General features: G+C 37.4%; 1 protein-coding gene across 1 annotated transcript in view; it reads left to right on the plus strand.

The window, feature by feature from the left end:
• The window catches only part of SLC2A13 (solute carrier family 2 member 13), a 171,772-nt gene that overhangs the window by 81,637 nt on the left and 66,835 nt on the right, over positions 1 to 23,300 (plus strand). The window lies entirely within an intron of this gene.

Below are 23,300 nucleotides of genomic sequence, written 5' to 3' on the forward strand. Positions count from 1 at the left end.
ACATGGAGACAACAACAAAAATCTAGAGCTTCCATGCTTAAGAGTTCAGAAATCTGTTACATATTTTCTGGTTAAAAATTGGGTATCAGTAGTGAAGCCAGGAGCAAATTCTAGCATGATAAATTTAGTCAGTAAAAGAATAAAGCTCAGTGACCTATAGCTTTGATTCCTTTTTTTCCTAAGAACAAGGACACCACTGCTGTTTGATAGAGTGCGTGAAGGAGAAAAAATGTTTCCTTTTTGTCATGGCTTTTGCCAGCTTAACTGACTTGTAAAAGATAAAGTCGCACAATTTTAGACAAGCATCTCTCACACTGGTGCGAGCAGGTCAGAAATGGTTTAACTTTTCAGTTTCTTATCATTCTGGTATTTTCTCATCTTGAAAACGGAAGCTCACTGTTTCAAGCGTGGAGTCACAAATCTGGCTGACAGGAGACTGAAAAAGGCCCCGTGAAGGAAGTTATATTCCATGATAGCAGTTACCACAAATTAGCCTTTTAATAGTAACATATCTCATAATTTTGTTAAAATGGTGGTGTGCAGATATTTTCAAGCCCACAGTGGACCATAGTTAAAATCTGGGGGAGGAGGACCATTTTAACGTATAATCTTTCCCATCAGTTTCTTCTTTAAAAAAAAAAATATTAAAAAAAGGAAGACATTCCTTTTTTGGGGGGTGGGAAGAAGAGGGGGCTTCAAGGTTTTGACTATTTCAGATTGTTTGGTGAAAAGCATCAATAGAGTATATGGATGTTATAGTTATATGCTCGTGTTCCTGCAGGACTAGGACTTCTGAAAACTCTCCTGGTACTGTGCAGCAGTACCAGTAGTAAAAAAGAAAAAAAACATGGTAAGAAAGCTTTGGGAAAAAATCCTAAGTTATCTTGAATACTAAGCAGTAATTTAGCTGTAATTGGAGGGAGTTCAGTATTGTCTTGTCAGAACTGCACGTAGGTATCGTGGCCTGTGCTGTAGTTTCTGCGGCTCTTTTGGGGGCTTGCTAGTTTTGAGCGAGCTGATGGACGTTCATGCACGCTGCCTGTGCTCTCAAGACTATAAATCTGAGATAAGATTGAAAAGACAGCTGTATCATCTTGATCATTCTTATTCTCACGAAACTTTAAGCGGACTTGATGAAAGCCAAACAAAATATTTTGTTCTGCAGTTGAAACACTAAGCTTGATGTGATGCTAATTTAGTAATTTGCCATTATCTTTTCACATTGTGTTAGAAAAGCTTTCTGCAACAGAAAAGTGGTATAATGTGTCAACAGGGAGAGCTTACGGCCTTCAGCATTTTTGTTAAGCTTGTATTTTTGCTGGTGTATGTGATCTGTTATTCCTAGTTAATAAAATGTTTTTTTTATTGTTAAGATATCCTTGCATCTCCTAAAAGTTAAGTGAATCCACATGTAAAATGTCTTGGTGTTTGGATTTGGTCCACAGATGCTTTTGAGCTCTAACAGTCTTGCTTTTCTAATCTGTGCAAGCAAACAAAAGAACAAAAAAATGACATGATAAAGAAGCATCTTTTTCCAGCTGGCAATAGGGAGTGGAAGAAAATGCTATATGGAGAAGGAAAAAAGCTGACAGTAATGAGAGAGGGAAAAAAGCTGGATAAAAGAAGGAAGGGAAAGTCAAAAGAGGACAAGAGGAGGTTATGTAACAAGCGGAAATTGAAGGTTTGAAGATAAGTTAAGAATATTAAAACAATTAACATGAAAAGTGAATGAATATCGTACTGAATGTAAATGAGAGAATGAAAGAGAACAGGAGTGGGACTGGAAAGAAGCCAGGATATTTCTGAAGTTTAATAGAGGCTAGAGAGGAGTTTAATGGAAGCAAAGCACATCTCCGACAGGTTTAATCGCTGGGTCTATTGTGCAGCAATTGCAGAGCTGGAACCCACGAGGAGCTGTAAACCTTCGCTTCTCTTCGCTGAAGTGAGTGTGAGGCAGCATGCACGTCTCTGTAGCCTTAGGACCGAGTGGGGCTTGTAGCAGCACTCAATACTTCTGCTCGACAGGGACATGGGACTTAACCCCCAGAGGGATGATGAAAGTCAAGACTGAGAAACTTGCCTTTAAATTCCAGTTTTTAAACTTTTTTGAAATGAAATACTGAATAGGGGTAGCATAGGACAGTGACTGCAGATAAACCTTTCATTTTTTTGTTGAAGATCATTGAATAAATACCTTGTTTTGTGAATTACAGCACAAGTAATAGCAACCTTCTCTACTCCTTTAGCATCAGCAGCCATACGAGATTTTTATAGTTAATGAATTAATGTATTTACAAATTATGACAGATTTATAATGAATAAGTTGGTCATTGAAATGAGACTTTGCTAGAGCATTGACTGTTGATTTGGATATTGGAAACTAGTTGAGATCTGTAAACAAAAGTTCTACTGGCAAAAAGTAGTAGTGGTTCACATTTTTCTTGTGGTTTGTATTCAAGCATTGGTTTTTAAGGTTGTATATGTTTCTATTGTGTTCTTTGGCTGTGCATTTTAAAACAAAATCCAGAAAGCAGCATAATTTATTTAAAACAGACAAACAAAACAAAACAAATCCCAAAACTTACACAATGCTAAAATGTCATCCAAGTTGCACAGCAGTTACTGAAGAACAATACATCTTTTATTGTAGTCTCCACTTAGGTTTAAATTGGGCCACAGTAATTACCAAGCAGACTTCCATGTAGCCATTATTTTTGCATGGCCAGTAACTTGTCGCCTCAGTTGTTCTTGACTACTCTCAGACCCAACTGTGCTTTAAGTCTGACTGAAGGAGGGACAATTACATTATTTTTTTTTCAGGTACAAACTTTGTAATCTTGTCAAGATAATTGAGAAGTCTTGGTAATTGACAAGTCTTATTTTCTCTTCTGACTCCATAACATTAAGGCTGCTACCTGGTTAGGTTTTCATCCTTCAATATTTTTTTGTGAGTAAACTGTCCAGTTTATATCTTTCTCTTAAATTTTACATTTTCCCTTTAGGCTTTAGAAGATGTTTAATAAAACAAAAAGAAACCCTAGGTTGCACGTCCACTTGCTTTTCAGATAATAATCCATTAAATATTTTACTATGTTTTAATAAATACTTCCAATAACTTTTTTTGGAAAAGTGACCCTTCATTTTACTATATTATCCTTCCTTCATATTGCAAGATGCTTTATATAGTACTGCATGCAAACTCATAATGTAAAAAACTATAGTGGAGAAGAGAGATGCATCTTTAGACTTACATAACGTACAGATGCTTTTTAGATAGACTGCAAATATTTTTGGAAAACAACTAAACAGAAGTCTGGTCTAGTCAAGCACACTAGGAAAGGTGACTCTTCTGTTACACCAAATGTCTCTGTTGTATGTGCTATACAGAACTAGTGTGATTAACTTACAACAGCTCTTGAGAGGAACAAATTGTACTTAATAAAGTAATTTCATATTACTCAGTGTAAAACATTCTAAATGAGAGTTTATGGAAGCCATATCAGTTTCATAGTACTTGAAGGAAAATGAAACCCTAACTGGTATTTTGAAAGGTTTGCACATTCAGCAACCATTTTTCCATAGGCAGTGTACTATTATCAGAGCTGAGCTTGTTTCTTTTGAAGTAGTGTATTAAAAATAAAATATATATTAAAGAAAAGCTCCAAACAGCTGATAGTAACCAACTTGTCCTTATTGGGCACTACTTTCTGGCATAGAAACCAGCCTATGTCATAAGTTTTCCAAGCCCTGGAACGTAGATTTCCCCCCACACCCCCAGTAAATTGGCAGATCTGAACTGAACAGTTAGTTTCTTTGTGGAAATTTATCCACGTAAGTTTGGAAAATTACCACACAGCCTAAAGAGAGAAGTGGTGGCTTTGGAACTGTGACCAAGGACAAACTGATTCAGAGGTGAAAGTGTTGCTTGAAGTACAGGGCCTTAGGTTGGGCAGAAACAGTTTACAAGCTAGCAGTTAAGGTGCTGGTGGAGTAGGTAACAGAGACGTTAAACACCCTTTCATCGAATGCTGTCTACAGGAACCATGGGCAGTATTTGCAACAGCTGGGAAATGGCCGTGTTGGCAGAGTCAATCCTTTCCATTCCCTCTGTTTGCCTTCACCTCCCCCTTGGTGCAGGTCAAGGAGGAGTCTGACCATAGTTTCTCCAGACCCTGCTCTGATGTTGTTTCTTCTTCTCGGTCATTAGAAAATACAGATGTGGTAAGGGAGTACTGCCTGCTAAGGGGAGTGTGCCTTAGTAAATCTGCTAGGAAGTGGCTGAAACATAAATGTGTTGATGACAGGATGCCAATAGATATATCCAAGAACTAAAACCAAACAAGCAAACAAAACATTAGCCTCTAAGGAAAACTGAAGCAGGTCTGAGAAAAAAAATTAACTCTCTGTTCCACAGGCTGCTGACTGCTTCAGTTGGGAATTAACATGAGCTGCACAAATCCTAACCCTTCCAGACAAGAGGGTGGTGGGTGGTAGTGAGCATTGGTATTTAGAGTCACGGAGAGGGATGGGGAAAGAAAATAGCAGGTCGTACTGCTGGACATCTTAAATAGCTCTAAACCTGTGCAAGAACTATGAGGAGTAGTTAGACCTTAGCCTTCATTTTGATTTTATACTTAGCCAGCAAACTGCAAGACTGAGTCATTTAGATGGACGTATCTTGTGCTTGAGGCACAAGAAGGCAGTTCAGTAAACTTGAACATTTTTAAGGCTGTCACGATACTGCTGAAGTTTATGTATCATTTGCTGTGTTTTAAAGACAACTCCTGTGCTTTAGAAGTTTTGTTTAAAGAGTGAAACGTTTTTCTTAAATATTCTTGTGTGTGCTTGTTGGAGATGGCCTACAGAGAAGCTTAAGGGTTTAATGGTTTAGCTCCAAAGGCTGTAATTTATCAGTTGAAATAATTGTGAGAGGGTGTTCAGGATACAAGTAAGAGAGTATATCTGTATTAGAAACGTCACCTGTGTATCAGTGTTGCTAGCACAAAAACCACACTATGCTAAACTTCCACTTAAAAATAACATGAAAAAGAAAGTGAATCTTTCTTCTCCTGTTGTGCTGACCTTGTGTGATGGCCAGAAATTAATCTGAGTCAGTTTAAAAGTATAGATTTGTAATTCACTGTAAAACAAACAAACAAAAACCTGTGGCTTGGGTTATTTGGGCGATGCCATACAGAAGAGGGAACTTCAAGGTTCCCTCTCAGGCTGAAGCATCTCACTGCTAATGCCAGTTCTCTGCACATTTTGTGTTCTCATTCCTTTTGAAATAGAAAAGTAAAATCACAGCTTTAAGCCACTTAAAGGAAAAAAAAAAAAAAAGATGCAAAACAAACCAGTGAATCATGATGGAGTTGTTAACTAGATTAAAGCTGTAAAATGTTCATCTTATTTAAGAAGCTGCTTGCTTTGTCAATCTAACTAGCCAGAGCTTTTGGAAGATGGCTTTTACAGATACATCCTTGTCCTAAGTATTGGAGATCAAAGAATGGGTAATTCAGATATAAAAGTTTTGAAGGTTTGAGTACCACGAAGATCGGGGAAGTAGTTCAAGATGTTATATAATGGGAGTAATGGGATGAAATTAAGTAAAATCTAGCATGATTATCAGAACATGGTTTAGTGCTTAGAGATACTAGATCGAGTGTCTCGAGGGAAGTAGGAAACTCATAATTTCTAATTGCTTAAACTGTTACAACAATAGAGAATGTATTAGAAATAACATACTTGGGGGTTTTTGATGTTGCAATTAGTAGACATACAACAGAACATGAATGTAAGTTTAAAAGAAAAGGCTGATTTCCTGTAAATTAAACTTTTACATCCCACCTCTCTTCTGATAATTCTCATAATCTATCCATTTATCATTAAAAAAATACAACAAAACCAAACACCCCCCGCTAAAACCTAGACAAACTTAAAAAATCCTAGACTGTCAAACACATTAAATGATATTGAGGTGGATGTTTACTTGCATTATAATTTTCCTCAGGTTTAAAAATAAACAAAAAAACCCCTTCTCAAATTGCAGAGGAAGCAGGTTCGGAGTGCTGATGTGAGGTACTGCAATGGGCACTTAACTATAGGCTCTCATTCTGTTTTGAAACACTGGATTTTTTTTTCCATTCTGTAAATCTTTAAGTATTACTCTTTTGCTTATTTCTCTGGTGCTGAACACCTGTTTGGTTTTGGGGTTTTTGTGTTGGTTTTTTTTCCTTCCGCAAGCCTGGACCTTAACTCAATGAGCTGAAGAACTACCACATGAAAAATTTTTCTTTTTTCCTGTCTTTGTTGAGTTATGTCTTGGGTTATTGGCTAGAAGAATATATACTGAAGAATGGAATAGCATGAGTAAAAGTAAACCTCGTGGTATGACAGCAGCAAATTATTAGCCACAGTCTGGACCCATCTACTAGAAGGTCTGCCTGATGGTTTGGTTAATTATTTTTAAAATGTTGCAGATGTCTTAAAAAGGATTCTTCTGAGTATTAACTGACACTTCAGTAAAAAAAAATAAAAAAACCCCCAATAAAACCCAAAATCAAGTGTCTTTAATAAATCAGTATTTTTCAGTGTAATGCTTTCACAGAAGTAAATTCCTTTTAAGTTTTGTGTTGAATGTTACTAATACAAAGGCTTGTAATATCTTCATTTGGAAATATTAATGTTTATTTTTATAACATGTTCAAAAGACACATGTTCAAAGAACTGTATAGGAGTTAACATACCAAGTTATTTTAAAGGAAATCCTGCTATCTGTCTTCTCATTTGGAACATGTTTTATTTTTAATGAAATCTGATCAGCAGGGACTATGTGCACAAGTGCACAATTTTTACCCCCAGTTTTTCATACAAATTAATGTAATCTTTGGTGGTAAACCAGCCAGAATGTTGAGACATTTGTATTGAAACATTGAAAAACAACTAACAGTCCTGCTGATTGTACTTTGTTTTGTTTTGTTTTGCCTTAATGTGATTTTTTTAATGGTAATTGATAAAATCTGTTCCTATAGTTCTTCAGGTTGTGAAAGCATATTTAAAGAAGGACTGTCCCTTTGGAGGAAACTTAAAACCAAAGTATTTATTTAAAGAAGAATGTATTCAAACCAGTATTTTCTACCATTTCTTTTGATGTTATTGAAGGATTTGTGTCATTAATAGAAATTTTTCCCAATTTTTGCTTTTGGCTTCTACTCTCCCTTTTGCCTGTAGTGAAATCATAATACTGTTTGATTTCTATCTGTTGCCTTGGTAATAACTCTCATGTCACAAATCCAGTATTAACTTCACTGCAGGGCCATACAGGAGGAAATGTGTGAACTGCGTGGGTGGGAGCAAAGTCTTTGCTGAAACATATGGCTTGGGTTATTAGCAATTATGGTAAAGCAATTATTGAAGTAAAATGTCTTTTTTTTATATCTAGTATATACACAGTATAGCTGTTAAGTCAGTTAAATGCATCTCATTCATGTTGTTCATATGTAAAGCCAAGTAATGAAATGAAATCAGAGCAGTGATGTTGTATATAAATCATTCATGAATGAAGTTCCCTAAATAGCAGTACTGGTTTGTTTGTTTGTTTTAATGTGTTATTTGTCTAGACAGCTCCTGGAGCACAGTTTGCTCTCAACAGTTTGTCTTCTGTTACTACCTTTCTAATAATCTTGTAAAAGTTCCTTTCTTACGTAATTGTTAATGTTTAATATGCATCATTTTGTTGAACTGTACATTTTTGTTACCTCTAGCAAAGGCCATTTTTTGATTTTGAGACCTATCAGGAAATCAGATACTAATCAGTGACCAGTTTAATTTATTTTTTTCCTTAAGGTACGGTAGAGTAGTAAGGGGAGAAGATTTTGTTTGTGTCATACGTTTGTTCGCTTGTGAAAAGCTAGAGGGCACATATTATTCAAATGTTGGACTGTATTCTTAGCAATAAGAAGGTGTCTCCTCCTTTGATGAAAAACAAGGAATATATAAATGTGAAACAATTCAAAGCTCACAATGTAATCAATCTTGAAAAGACACAAAATTAAAGTACAAAAGGTCACCTGGTTAGATGCTGCCTGGTAAAGCAACATGAACAACCTCAGTGAAATATATTAGTGATCCCATTCAAACATAGAGTAAGAGATATGATGCCCTTTAGATCTGTTTATTCACCTTTACTTGAAGGGCATAGGAACCGTTTTTGTAAATTGGATTCTTTGGAGTCTTGTCAGTAAGAGTTAAGCTGCCGCAGGCTAGTCAAAATGCCTTGTGCCACAGAGGTTGAGACACACAAAAAAAAGGTTGAAAGGTTATGTGTGATGCAAAGATTTACCATAAATGAAAACAGTCCAGAAATGGATCGTAAATAAAACATGGTGGCATCTAAAGGCTAATCAGGACTTTGTTATTGTGAGCGGTAGAGAGATCACTATGGTCAAAACAGCCCATACGGAAGTATGGAGTACAGTCACCAAATCGGAAGAAAATAAGAAATCACCGAAGAGACTCTTAATTCCTCAGTGTGGTGAGAAAGAATGCTCAGCGAGGAGAATGAGTGGTAACGGGGAGAGTCCAGGGAGGGAGTGGGATATCAGGACAGGGAAACTAAACAGCACTTGGCTTCTCATCTTTGAAGGGGCCAGCTCTTTCCTGGAGTGTCTTCCAGGATCAGGTGTTGTCAGAGCTGGAGGGGTGTGAGTTTAGCCTAAGCCCCTGCAGGTGAGGGGGGACTCACCTGTGACTGCTTAAAATGGTTGGGTTTTTTTTTTCCCCAGAGTGCTAACAAGTCTATGGGAGGTAATAATACTTCAGAGAGTGATTTTGGAACTTTTTCATGAAAGAGCAAAATCCTTTTGTGATATTTTATTTCCTTTTAATAGTCACTTGCATATTGTATTCACCCAAAGCATGTTTTACAGACGTCCTGGAAATAGAAAAAAATTGTGAGACTACATTGTTATCAGCAGAATTTAATGTGTTTTACAGAGGCAGCTAATTATTTTCTACATGTCACAAGGGAAAAGTACAGCAGAGAAATACTGGACTGCTGATTCAAACTTCTGCTTGCTGAAGGCCCCTTTCTCACCTAAACTTGAATTTTTTGGTCAGGATTATGAATGGAAGAGGCTTTTTTTTAGAAGAAAGGGAGAGAACCCTGATAGAAGACAGCGGAGAGAAACAAAAGCACAACAAAAACAATCAGTTAAGACAATTTGGGCTTTCTTACCCCACTCTCCTCCCTGTTCCTACTTACTCAGTTACATTATTTCTATGGTATGTTTGTAGACCGGGGAAGGAGATGAGGAAACGAGTGGTTAAACTTTATAAGGTGGCAACTTAATGTTTGCAACTTCAGGTCTTTAAATCATAGATTTAGTACCAAAATAATGAAATTGATTCTTGAAAACAATTAAAAGTTGACAAAAACTAAAGCCTTCTGTGTACTACAGAAATACTTGTTGCTCTTGCATGTTTGGTGAGAGAGGGAAGCAGGTGAAAGTACTGAAACGCACGTTGCCCTCTAGGGCTGTAAGGAACCAGGTAAGATCTCAGTAAAACTTGGACCAATTTGGCTATTTTTTAACAAAGTTTTGAATGTAACCTTTTAAAACCTCCTTCTGTCCTACGTCTGAGCCCTTAACAGAGTGTGAGAACAAGGGACTGAAACAGCGTGTAATCACAATTTAATACCACAGTAAGATACAGACTACTAAAAGAAATCTTAGCACTATGCTGAGTCAGCAGCTCCATCCTATTTGCACACCGGAGCAGAAGAAAAGGGATCTTATGAGAATGAGAAGTGTAAATTATGCTTGTTAGTGGTAGCACTTTTTCAAATTGACATTCCAGAAATTTTAGATTTTTCAACAACCATCTTAATATTTGAGAACCAAGTTTAAATTTTTGTTTTGGATTGTGATATATGCCTGTAATGTCATTTGTTTACAGTGGAAATAAAGGACAGGATACAGACTGATGTTTTTTCTGGTGCATGTAGGAATGGAGAGTAACTTACTAGTGAAATAGGACAGCTCTTAAGGGAAACATCTACTCATTCCAAGTAATTTTCCTTTCTTTTCTTTTGTGTTTCATGTAATAGTAGAGATCTAATCATTGTGTTAAAACATTTATAGTTTGAAAATTATCAAATACATTATAGTAGTCTTTTCTATCTTACATGCTTTATTAGAGTTTTGAATAAGTAAAATTAGTGAGACTTAGCTCATTGTATTTCCAGGGTATATAGTCCTATTTTAAATGCTTATATCTTACAGCAAAAAACAATTTTTTGATGATTATTGTCACATTGTGGCAAACGAACTCAGGCACTGCTAGAATTCTGAACAGAGACAGAAACAGGACTTCTTGTGGTAATGTATAAAAGCTATAAAATACGATTGACTGTACTGAGATCTGGAACACAGGCTCTGCAAGATACCAGTCAGGTCTCCACAGGTATTTGGATCTCACTGTTTATTGATTTATGACATTTGTTAACTTAAACTAGCTAGAAAATAATTTAAACAAATGCTTACATTGCCAAATACCTTCTCTCTCTGCAACCTCTGGTCTGATCACCTCCTCTTTAAGCATCTCTTCAAAAGATTCTGCTGCCCAACTGTGTCTTCAGTTGTGCTTGAGCAGCTGCAGTGACTGTTCCTTGCATAGATGGAACTGATGCCACCATCTATGCAAACTCTTCAGTGCAGAAATGCATATTAACCAGGCAATAAATATAGGTAAGCAATTTGAGACAGTTACTTCTGTCCAATTTTGGAAATCTTAATTCCCTTAATAGTGTAATATGCTACTGCAAACAACTGGTGTAGCAGGCAGACTAGACAATACTAGAGAGGGAAATAAAAAAGGAAGTACAGAAAGAGAGAAGAAAAACACATTAGCTGAGATGGACAGTGCTTTAAAATGTACTGGAAAGCTTCTGTTGGAAAAAGAAATTAATTCCGTGGTTAGAAGCTTAGCTCACTTGCCCTTCCTCTCAGCAGAACCTAAGAGCCACGTTTAGGTTTTTGCCTTTTGAAAACGGAACAAGTAGCTCTTGGTCGTCTGTGACAACACTTGAGCCCTCATTTCTGCTGTGTCTTGTTAGGATACGTTGAAGCAAATGGTTGTGTAAAAGAAAAGATGCTATTATATGACTTCTGTTCTTTCTCAGGTTGCTCGGAAAGCAGTGCTGGTTCTGTTGACCATGTAGAAAAAGAATATCTTTTTTCTTTTCCTGAAGGAAAGTTATTACTGAAAGTTATTCAGCTGAGGGACAAATGAAATCAGTAGATTCCTGCAAAGAACATGTTATCTTGCCTCCAGTCCTTCTTACAAGAACTTACAGACACGACACTGGTCTATATGCTTGTAAGCAGCTTTAAGCAGATTTTTCTAACTCAAGCTAGCAATTTACTGCCCTTAAGTGACAGGTTTTAGCTTCCTGTGGTGTGTTTGTAGTATACATATTACAATAATATTCACACAGTGATATATTCATACTTCGGAGCTTCTCTAACTCAGTCAGGAGACTTGTTTGGGCTCTTAGCTTGGAAGAAATTGTAGTTCAGCTCCTGTAAAGCTCTTGGTCTCCCTGAGTCTTTTAGCATTCCGAGTTGTATGTGCAGGGTGGCTAGAGCCGTATGACTGTCGTCGGCCTGGGCAGCTCCAAGGTCTGTCTTTCATCTTCTCTTGCAGTATCAAAGCTGATCTGTGGCTCATCTTCTCAGTAAATCAGCTTTTGGCTTTTGCTAACAACATAATCGTGCAGTGATTCCATGCTTGCTGCACGGTAAACTGTTGTGTACAGAAGCACTGAAGTAAATTTAACATACACATTTTAACATTTTTATTGATGTAAGCATGTCTTAGGTTCTGTGCATTAGCTTATTACTTTTTATTCTATATAAATGTAGTTATGAAGAGGTTATAAGCAACTGTTATTTACGATATCTTCCTAAACTAGACGTTCTCTAGTTTATTCTGGTTCCATAAAAGACATTTTCCTTTCCTAACAGCAAAATTCTCCATCTGGAACAAATTAACTGCCATTCAAGGACTAATTTCTTCCTTCATGGCAGAAATTTCTTCCTCTGTGGCACTGCTCTTCAGACTGACTGCTACACTCACTGTCACAGACGCTCCCCAGAGGTTTCAGATCAGAATCACATCTGTTGCTCTGAGTCACAACTTCATCCTATCTGATGCGGTTTCAGTGTTCATTAGACTAATTAATGATTGAGTACGGCAATATGACATGGCTTGACTGTTTTGCCATGTCAGTTAGCTTTCTCGAAAATTGAAGGTATTGGCTATTTTCTGTGTCTAAATGAGTGTTTGGTTATATACAAGATTTTAAACAAGCAGCTTTTTCATGTTGTCATTAAAGTCAGAAGCAGCACATTGCTGCCTGGTATAATTTTGCTTGAGCTGTACAGAGGTATCTAAACCCAGCAAAACTTGTATTTGTGGAAGGGAATGGCCAGGCAGAAACCACTCTATAAGGGGGACCTTAACCTATGTGAAATTAGAGGTATTATGAGGAGAGAGGAGCAGAAGGGGGAGAATGGGAGCAAAACTAATGCTGAAATTAGTTGCTTTCCTTAATAAAGCAGAACAACACATAGCACTGAATCTGCTGCTGCTTCATTGTGGCCCTGTGGTTTTTACTTGTAGGAACAGGCTCCCCACTAGTTTGTCCTCACCTCTGCTTAGGTACCTATACTGCTTTTCCAGGGTTTTGGGGGAAGGTGCTGAGATAGTCACTTCGTAATTCTTCTCAGGATAACAATACCTAATTATATTGTGTGCATAAGTAATTATTGTTTATATGCGTTCTAAATCTAACAATGGATAAATATTAAAATTGTGTTAGTTCTTATGTTTCCACAATTATGTACATCATGTATCTAAAGTCTGTAGGCTTTTCTCCTCTCTGGGCAATTCTAGAGATTCGAGAAAAAGATGGGAAATTTTAGGTTAAAGATAAATGAGAAGTACATGGAGTCTTTCTAGATAGAGAAAGGTTGAAGACATGACAGTTTTAAAATAGGAAGTTGTTCAAGTATGTAGAAATAGATTGAATTCACTTTGCTTTATTTCTGCAATGTGTGGGTAGAAACATAAACATGTAAAACATTCCTATCTTACATATTATTGATACTGATAAAGGTGTTTTGTGTGTTTAACTGCCTGCAGTGTTTGCAAATAAAATTTATTTACAAAATATGTTAGATATGGTAAACACAGGAATCTTAGTGACCATGGTATGTCTGAGCCAAGAAATCAGGGAGATTGCACTGATGACTGATATAAAGGGCATAGATTTACTAGGTTTTGGAGAAGATGGAAAAATTGTGTGACCAGGTGATGAGAAGGCCGTAGAGCAAGTATTTATCTATCCATCGCTGTTCAAGGGTTTTGACCCTGCAGTCTTCTAAACCCATGCTTTCTGTTCACCATGCTTGCAGACAGACTTGACTGGGAGAGCATGACCTTTGCTTCAGGAGATGCCACCTTACTTGTGGGATCAGATTTCCCCAATAGCATTAAGGAGGGCTTGGTTTCTAATCCGCTGGCTAGGTATTAGCCACCAAAGGGCAATGTGTCAAATAATAGTAATCTTTTGTTACTTGCCCAACAAATTAAACTAATTTTTCTGTGAATTATGCAGTAATTCATTTGATGTTCTTGTGACACAGCCTTTGAGGAAATTTTCTTCCATGACACATCTGTGAAGAACACTGAAGAGAGGCATACTCTAATGCTAAAGGGCATGATTATTTGCTGTATGTGTACTACTATTTGATATATTTTAAATGCTGTGAAATTTTTGAACTTGCAACCTGCATAGACAGGTCTGCCATATAAGTATTGCTTAAGATTTTTTTCAATCTGTTTTTCATATGTGTTGTTTCTGATTTTTTCCCGTGCCTCCCCATGTGCGAGTATAATTAGCAAAAGCTAACACACTTTCAGTGTTCCTTGTTCAGAGACTGTATTTGCATCATACACTTTTGTCTCTTCTCAAAACTATACAAGTTCTGATTTTCTCCGGTCTCCCGCTATGTGGCAGTTGCTTTATGCCTATAATAAATGTTGACAACTCCCAGCTCGAGAGTTATTCCCATCAAATGCAGACTGTTAGGTCACTCAGATTTCTGAGTGCCAGCCTGAGATAAGGACTTGAATGAAATGGCAGTTGGCTAAGGTTTGTGTCTGGAGAAAATGTTACTGAGTCTGGTAGGGGGCGGCAGTAGTCTAAAGCAAGAGCAGCATGTCAGCCTTAACCTTCAGGGGATGCCCAAATCTCCAGCACTCAAGGACAAAGCACATATCCTTTTGGCTTCTCTCAGAAGTATTCCTGATAGAAATTGTTGTGAGCCAGTGAGAGGTGGTGCTTGTTTCCTTCCAACATGATGATGCCACGATGATCGAGGCTTTCAGCTACTCTGAACTAGGCTGCTCCAGTGTATTTTGATTAAGAACAGTATGTTGAGCTCTGGCTTATTCAACACACAGGTCTCTGCCCACTAGACTTGTGCCCATGGGCAGAACAGCTTGCTGTAGCCACTGGGCTAGGTGTAAAGAGTTTAACATAGCTTTTTTTTTTTTATACTTTCTCCCTACTCCTTAAAGGACGAAGTTGTCAGGTAGATACTGTCATGGTTTAACCATGACAGATACTCTGTGCAGTTGTACAGTTGACCACTCAGGAGAATTGATGTTTCCTTTCTCTGCTGTACCAATCTTGTATTTCCCCAGTCCAGGCATTTTACCTGTGTTATCTATTGCAAACTATTCACCTTTAACTTCCTTTTTCCCCTGCAATGCAAGTTTTCTTCCTGAACCTGGTTCTTAAAAAAAAAAAAAAAAAGCAACCTTCTCAAAGCAAAATCTCCGTGAGCAGTAGAGGTCCATGGTGTCTGTGCTGACACGGTCGCAAGTCAGGAATTAGTGGTGCTTCCTCATTATCTCTCCCCATCTGTCAGCATCCATTTGGTTTTTTGCCTTGTGTTTACATTGCAAGCTTTCTGGGAGAGGTCATTTAATTGTTCTGTATTTGTACAGCACTTAGCACACCGAGTCCTTCCCAGTGGTGGAGACAGATATTTCAGTAATGCAGTCAACCTTTAGGAATGAGGCTATGTGATGTTTTGCTTCTGACAGTGTAATTTTGCAGACAGTTCTCTTCTAAGTAATTGTTTTTATTCCAGTGTGGAATCTAATGATCTGATTTCTCCCCTCCTCCTTCCCCCTAATGCTCCCCGATGGAAGCTTGCTCTGTCCTTATCCAGGCTTCCCTTCCAGAAGGAAGGTTGTAGTCTTGCACTGCCAAATGTCACAGACAACAGCTTCTGCACTGGCCATAAGTATCTCATTTCTCTAACAAAAGTTGTCTTTCCATTTAAAGAAAAAAAAAAACAACACATAGATAATCCTTTCTATTTATTGCAATGAGAGAAAGGAGCTTTACTGATGAGATATGACAACCTTTTTAATAAATGAAACAGATTTTAAATTCTTTGTGAGAAAATGGTTAGATGTCACCCTTTTTTTGCCAGTGCAAGTACAGTCTGGCAGTTGCAATGTCAGTGTTGGTGTTTGAGGGTACAATAGTTATCAGAACTTATCTTAACTTTGTAACCCCAGAATATTTGTATCGTATATTACAGCATGCTTTATTTTACAGTGAAATACTTAAATGGAGAACATAGATGACGGGCTAGTATTAGATTTGAGAATTTTACAATTCAGGTATGATAATGATTTACCAATCTCTCTGGTATGCTGTTTTATGTTAAATACTGCACACTTCTTATAACACCTTGGTAATCTGATTTGTTTGCCAGATGGTGCTAATTATGCCAGCAATTGCAAAAGTGCCCTCAATCTTCTCTTCTTAATGTTAAAATGATGTGCAGATCAACGAGTCAGTCTTCTGCAAAGAGTGCCAGGCTCTTCCCTGGTCGGGAGCCATGGGCCTGCTGAAGCTCCAGTGGTCACAGATGACAATAACAAGACCAAGTTTTGCATGATGTAGAGAGGTGTGGAGAGTCCAAGGCTGAGGCTGGAGGTCAGACTGAGAGGAAAAGGTAAAATTTTAAAGAAAAAAATGCACATTTAGTATGTGTATTGTAGAACTAGAAAATTAAATAGCAACCTAGCTTTAAGAGATCACCATTGCAGAAGTTTTATTTCAAGAAGTGTGTTAACATCTCTGTACATTAGAATATGTAATTCAGATATGGAAATAAAATATGTTGTTGCAGGTATGTGATGTTATTAGAAGCACTGTTATGAGGGACAGTGAAACTGCATATGTGTAGGGGGGTCTTGCTACTGTATTTACACGTATTGTTCTTCTCTTGGCTCCTCAAACAAACTTTGGTTTGAGAAAATCAATCTGTGTCTCAGACACAGCTTACTTGGGTTTATCCTGGATCTTTTTCTTTATGTCTTAAATAGATTCTGGGGTGGAATTAAGACCAAATAAAATGCCAGGAAGAGTGAAGGCAAAGGCAGCAGTCAGCAGGGAAAACCAGGCAGAAGCACAAGCAAGAGTTCAGATGAATAGTGGAGTTTTAGCATGCTGCTGTATCTGTTAACTTCTGTTATATCGGCATGGGAAATATTCGGAACAAATAAGAACAGAAGTTGTATCTTATTAAACATTTCTTTATATGAGATAGTAATAGACCATCAAATTTTTGAGGGTTTGTTTTACAGCCTACATTTTGCTAACTTTCTAGCTTTTGTCTTGTCAGTCAGTCACTGTTTGACCCTGTGTGTGTGACTAATCCATTACCATCCATCTGATTGTACTTTTTAAAATTTTGTGAAACACTCCAAATCACAAAAGGTGGGTTATGACAAAAAGGCAGCATTCAGATTGAACGATTGGGAATGCAGAGATAACAAAGAAGACCCAAATTTCCTACATGCAGAGATGCTTTGCTCTGAGTAGGAACGAACAGAACAAAGGCAGCATCATCCTACTAGTCATTCACAGAGTCACCTGCTGACAAATGTAGCTCTGCCTGACCTTAAAAAAAGAGAGAGAGAAAAAAAAAAGTAGATAAGTGAGAAGCTAAATTACTTGATCCTAGTCCATACTAGCGCTTGCATCTAATAAATATAGTACACAGTTTCACAAGAAGCAGTTTGCTCCAAACATTTTAGGCCATATCTGAGGAAGTTAATATGGCCAGGACAATCAGTGCAAAATGTGGGAACGCTCTCCCAGCATATATGTGGATTACCTCCAGTTGGGATTTTTCTCTCAAAAAGAGGAAACCCCTATTCACAAATAGCCTTGCTTGGGGAGATTTTTACTCTTCCCTTGCCCTGTATGTCAGGTGTGTCTGCTCAGTGAACTGCTGCTGCTTCCTATTTTTGTAGATCTCCATCTTCCATTTGCCTTTTCGTTCTCCTCTTGTAAATGAAAACTTGCTCTCAGGACTGCTGACTTGAATGTCCTCAGGCAAGAAGACCTTTCCTTTGTGCCAATGAAACTCATAGAAATTTCATTTATGTGATGGGTTTTCTCCTCTCGGTTTCACTGTTCCTGCCCCTTTGGGATTAATTTATCTTGGCCACTTTGAGAAGAGAAGGACTTTTATTCCAATGCTATTTCTAGAGTCCTTCGTAGCAGACCAACAAAGCCGGTGCAATGAGGATACATAGTCACAGTCCTTGATTGTCTGATGCAGAATATTTTGCAAAACAGTAAATCATCTGTCTTGCACACTGTGAAGGCAGTCATCTTCCATCACCTGGGCTGTCAGGTCAAGATGCAGTTTTTATTCAAGGTTGCTATTTCTAAGAGGACCTTTTGGGAGAATTGACTTTGTCTGAAAGCTGATGCCTGTTGCCTTGTAATTGCTAGTTCATTAAAGTATTTCAGTTCAAATTCTTGTATGCCCCTAAGTTCTCTAGATACCTGTCATGAAAATTCTCAAATGTAAAGTAATTTTTTGTTCAATGTGACATTTTTGAGCAAAATCCCAGTTGCAGGATTTAAATTAAAGTTGTCAGGAAGACTGGCTTTCTCTAGAGACCTTAACAAGGCATCTGATAGCAGAATTTCATCCATATTCTCACTTGAGTTTTTATACAGTTCTATTATTTTATCTTAATAAAACTTTCATTCTGATTGCCATGTAACCTGTTCTAATAAGAAATGATAAATATTCACCAGATAATCTGTTCAGTAGAACCTACTGGATGAAGTGTGAATATAAACCAAATGGAGTTTAGACATTACAGTCTACGAGCAGTGCACAGATCATCATAATAATACTACTAAGAAGAAACAGAAAAGACCAGAAGAAAGAATCAAAGTTATTCTATGCATTTTTGGTAATACATTTTTGCTGTTCGTTAACTTAGATTATACTCAAACAGGTAGAGTAATTACTCTTCTAAAAGTACTAGAGGTGAATTACCTTTGCCTGCATAAGAGAACTCAGGCAATATTATGCTGTTTGATATTTACTACATTATTAACATAAACCCCTAAAGATTGTTCTAAACAAACATTGTGTAGGTTGCCATTTGTTTTACCTGCTGAGTGTGGTTGAGTGATGAAAAATGTGTATAAAAACAATTTCTGTGTAAAACAATTCGTCGTATGAATAAGGTGATGGCATAGTCATCTTCATTCTTCATTATTCTCACTGTAGTGATAGCGATTCCATGAATTTGAATGTTTGACTTTTCTGGCTTTCTGCATACATTGTGTTGTATTTTACATACTTGGTATTGTTTAAAAAAAAAGAAGCAAAAAAAAATTTGCAGTAACTGGTGTGTCATTTACTAGAAGTCTTGAAAGGGTACTTTTTTTTTTTCTTCCCCAACCCAGTAGTAGCTGAATCATAGCAAGTTTCAGAAAGAGAGAACATTATATCCATTAGCAGCAAGCTTTACTATTGGCATTTGAATACAGGGAAACATAGAATTGTTTCATTAAATGGTGGGGAAACCAGGCAATTTTGTGGTAGCCAGCCTCAAGCCTAATAAAACATATTTGTATTACTGTTGCATTTTAAAGGCTTAAGTGTGGAGCAGGACAGTGCTGCACTAAGTGGTGTAGAAATATAGAGCAGGACAGCTCTTGTTTCAAGAGATTACAGTTAAAAATTATGATAGAATAGTAGCTGAATTCAGAAGGATTGCAAGCAAATAAAGAAATTTAATAAAGTATGAAGAATAATTAGATGAAGTAAAATGGGATAAATAGGATACAATGCATTGATTTAGCAAAGAAAAATCAAGCTGTAGACCCACCAGGTATTATTCTTTGGACAAATAAGTGGTTTTGGTAGAACAAGAAAATGTTGAAAATTTCATTTATCTGGGAAGTTTTGATTTTTTTTTTCACATGAAAAATTTTTCGTTCAGCTTTAGTTCAAGAATAGCTGGCATTGCTCAAGAACCGTAAGATGAGTAAACGTCTAAGCAAAGATGATGTGACAGAAGGTTGTGAGAAAAGGTACTGTACTGGAAAGACTAATTAATCTTGCCTTATTTAGTATTCTTGTTATAGACCTTAGTGCAAAAGGTTTCCTTTTGCTAATAAAATTGAAACAAAGTTAGGATTCATTGTCACTGGTGATAAATACAGGCTTGAAATCACAAGACAGTTCCTAACTGCTGGAAGAGGATGGTTGTGGAGCATAATGTAAGGTGGAGCTTAACTGATTTTATGAAGTGCATTGTGGTTTCCTGCAATAGCGCAGGACTGATTTAGGAGTTTCATTCTCATCCTTTCCTTTAGATTAATCTCAAGAAAGTTAGAAATGGTCTTTGCATGTCTTAAATGTCTGATTATGAAAATGACTGAGCAGCCTTTAGTTACGGAGTTAACTTGTAGTGAGTAATGTAAGTTAGGAGGAACATCTAGAGATCATTTGGTCCGCCTTGCTGTTCCAAGCAGAGCTAACTTCAAAGTTAGACTGGGTTGCTCAGGGTTTTACCCAGTTGAGATTTTAAAATCTCTAAGGATGGATTCAGCCTCCCTGAGCAACCTGTTTTGGTGCTTAACCACTCCCATGGTAAAGAACTTTTTTCCCTTATTTTCAGTTGGAATTTCACTTGTTGCAGCTTGTGACGATTGTGACTGGGACTGACTCCATTAGTAGCCCTGCTTAGGTTGTGGAAAATACCTGTAGTCTTTTCCAGACTACACAAACCCACCTCCCTCAGCCTCTTCACATATGCTTTATTCCTTTCACCATGGTCCTCTTCAGGACTCTCACCTGGATTGGTACTATCAGAAATCAGATCTTTCATGTTTTAAAATGATGTTAGAGCTCAAAGAGGATAACTTCCTACAATAATATGCAGCAGGCTACCTGCATTTTAAAGTTTTTATTTTCAGCGCTGTTAAATCTTGTTATTGTTGTAAATGTAAACCTGATATGGTGGAGCAGAAGTAACATGGGGAGTCCCAGGGCCCTGTTGTCATTCTAAGGTATGTGTAATGAATCTTTCTTACAGCAGCATATTCTGCTTAACTCCCACTAAGGCCCCTTGTTCTGTAACTGGCTGAGAATTGTGTAACCCAAGGTGTTACTGTTAGGTACATTAAATTGATTTCCAGTAAGATAGTACATTGATGGATATAAAATAGATTCTGTATTGAGGTTATGATTAAATTAATTTTTCATTAAATCATGGAATTAATACACAATTAAAGAAATATAATTATTCTTCCTCATATCTTCTCTCCATTTCTTTAATTAAAAAAAAAAACCTTAGTTTTTCTTCACTTTGCTTTTGTGATTAGTGTTTGCCAAGTTGCGGGGCTTAGTGCTGATGTTACTAGCATACCCTTTTGAAGCGTTTTTCAAGTACTCGTCACTTGAGCACATCAGTACTAAAGTTTTGTTGAGGATTGTTGCATGTTATCTTCAAAACAGAGCCAGTCCCTCCAGTCATTCTTTGCAGAAGAGGCTCCTCATATGGAGTGGAAGATGATCTTGACAGTACTCTCGTCTTGGAGTCTGAAAGGTAGTAAAAGACAATTTTAGCTTCTTAACAATTTAAAAGGAAGATCCAGATTTCATTTTCATTGCCCTGAAAAACAACCTCACTCTTCACCTCCCCCTTTTTGAGATCACTAGTGCTGTTCAGCATATTCCTAAGCTGTAATGCAGACCTCAATGGGGTACTTCTGGTGAGCATTAGGAGAACTGATCAACACCTACCTTTGTTTCCTTTCTCTTTTCCAGTTGTTTTCAAGTATTATCCACATACGAATCTTCCCATGAGAAGATGTGTGGAAAAGATATTTAAAAAGCTTTTGCAGAGGAGGAACAAACATGAAGGAATGAAATGACATCTCCAAGGTTACAAAGTCATAGAACTGGGATTAAAATTTAGATTTTTGATCTTGGCCTTGGGTTCACATGATGAACTCTGAAGGGCAGAGAACATAAATTGTTTGTAGTCAAGCTGTCCTGCACGTAGAATAATTGGTCTGAATAGTATAAGCTGCCAGGGATTTAAAACTTGGCAGCTTAATTAGTTGCAACAAGGAAATTATAAACATGAAAGTGATCTTTACCCGGAGGCAACACAGGAAAACAGACAGCTGATATGGAAAGTATTTGTTTGAAGCAGTTAAACATAAAGACCATTCGGTATCTATCCTCTACTAGGTGTTCACAAGTAACTGATTATTTCAGAGAGAAATTAAAATGTAGTTTCGAAAGGGACTCTTAAAAATATCTAGCATAGAATCTTTTCAGCTATTTATTGACTTTGTGTTAGAAATTTGCATGCAGTTTTATCTTAAACTTTGTTTTATATGTATTTTCTAGCAGCTTAATTGAATTTTAAATTCAAAGTATATGTAAATATTATACATAACATATAGCAGTAAACAGTGGCATGCACACTTAATACTGAACTGTATACATAGTATAAACAGTAAGTTCTCTCCTACGTGGTTGCCATATATAAGAACATTTTAAAAGTTGACTATATAAATTTAGAACAAAATTCCCCTGTCAAATAGAAGTATACAGTGTATAACACACTCTAGAGATTATCAAACAAATCTATTGCCTAGCATATGGTTCATAGATGAAAAGGCTACTATTCTGCACTGTAGAGAATCTAACTATTACATTAGCCTTTAACTCTTTATTACGTTAGTCTCCACAGTGCTTTATATAGCTTTAATAATTTTGATGTGGTGCTTAATTGCTACATTTCATATTGAAGAAAAGAGCAATGTGTTTGTCCTTTTAAATAGGTAGCACATTCATAACACATTGCTTTGCTTTCATTGTGCAGGCTATGTTGAAACATACATTCCCAAAACAGCCATTCAGTGCTTTTCTAAGAACAGTTTTATTTTTCACAGTACATTAGAAATGTATTTGAGTCCTCTGCTAGAGGTCTATTTCGTAGCTGCTTGTCGTGGTTTAACCTGGCAGCTAAACACCACACCGTTCGCTCACTTCCCCCCAGTGGGATGGGGAAGAGAATCGGGAAAAAGTGTAAAACTCGTGGGTTGAGATAAAGACAGTTTAATAGAACAGAAAAGGAAGGGAAAATAATAATAATGATAAAAGAATATACAAAGCAAGTGATGCACAATGCAATTGCTCACCACCCGCCAACCGATGCCCAGCCAGTCCCCAAGCAGCGGCCCCCCTGGCCAGCTTTCCCCAGTTTATGTACTGAGCATGATGGCACATGGTATGGAATGTCCCTTTGGCCAGTTTGGGTCAGCTGTCCTGGCTGTGCCCCCTCCCAGCTTCTTGTGCACCTCCAGCCTTCTCAGTCGGTAGAGCATGGGAAGCTGAAAAGTCCTTGACTAGTGTAAGCACTGCTCAGCAACAACTAAAACATCAGTGTGTTATCAACATTATTCTCATACTAAATCCAAAACACAGCACTGTACCAGCTACTAGGAATAAAATGAACTCTATCCCAGCCAAAACCAGGACAATATCCACCCCTTATTCTATACCATCTATGTCATGCCCAGGTCCCACGCTTTCCAATACATCCCAATTAATCACCACCACCTTTCCTGTTTTTTGATACATGCACACAGGTATCGTTCCCTTAGTCTATGGGCCATCCCTCTAAAATGTCCGTTGTGTTCATTTAGTCCGTTACTTTGGGCTCCCTCTGTCATAACCATCCTTCAGGGCAGAAGAGATGTGTGGTGTTGGATTGTTGCATGCTGAAGCCAGTTCTGGTTCCACCATCACTGCACTTCTCTGGTTCTGTCATTGCTGCACTTTGCTCGGTTTTATCAAAGTTCATTCTTC

This window comes from Aptenodytes patagonicus, chromosome 1 (assembly GCF_965638725.1).
Source record: "Aptenodytes patagonicus chromosome 1, bAptPat1.pri.cur, whole genome shotgun sequence".
Classification (NCBI taxonomy): domain Eukaryota; kingdom Metazoa; phylum Chordata; class Aves; order Sphenisciformes; family Spheniscidae; genus Aptenodytes; species Aptenodytes patagonicus.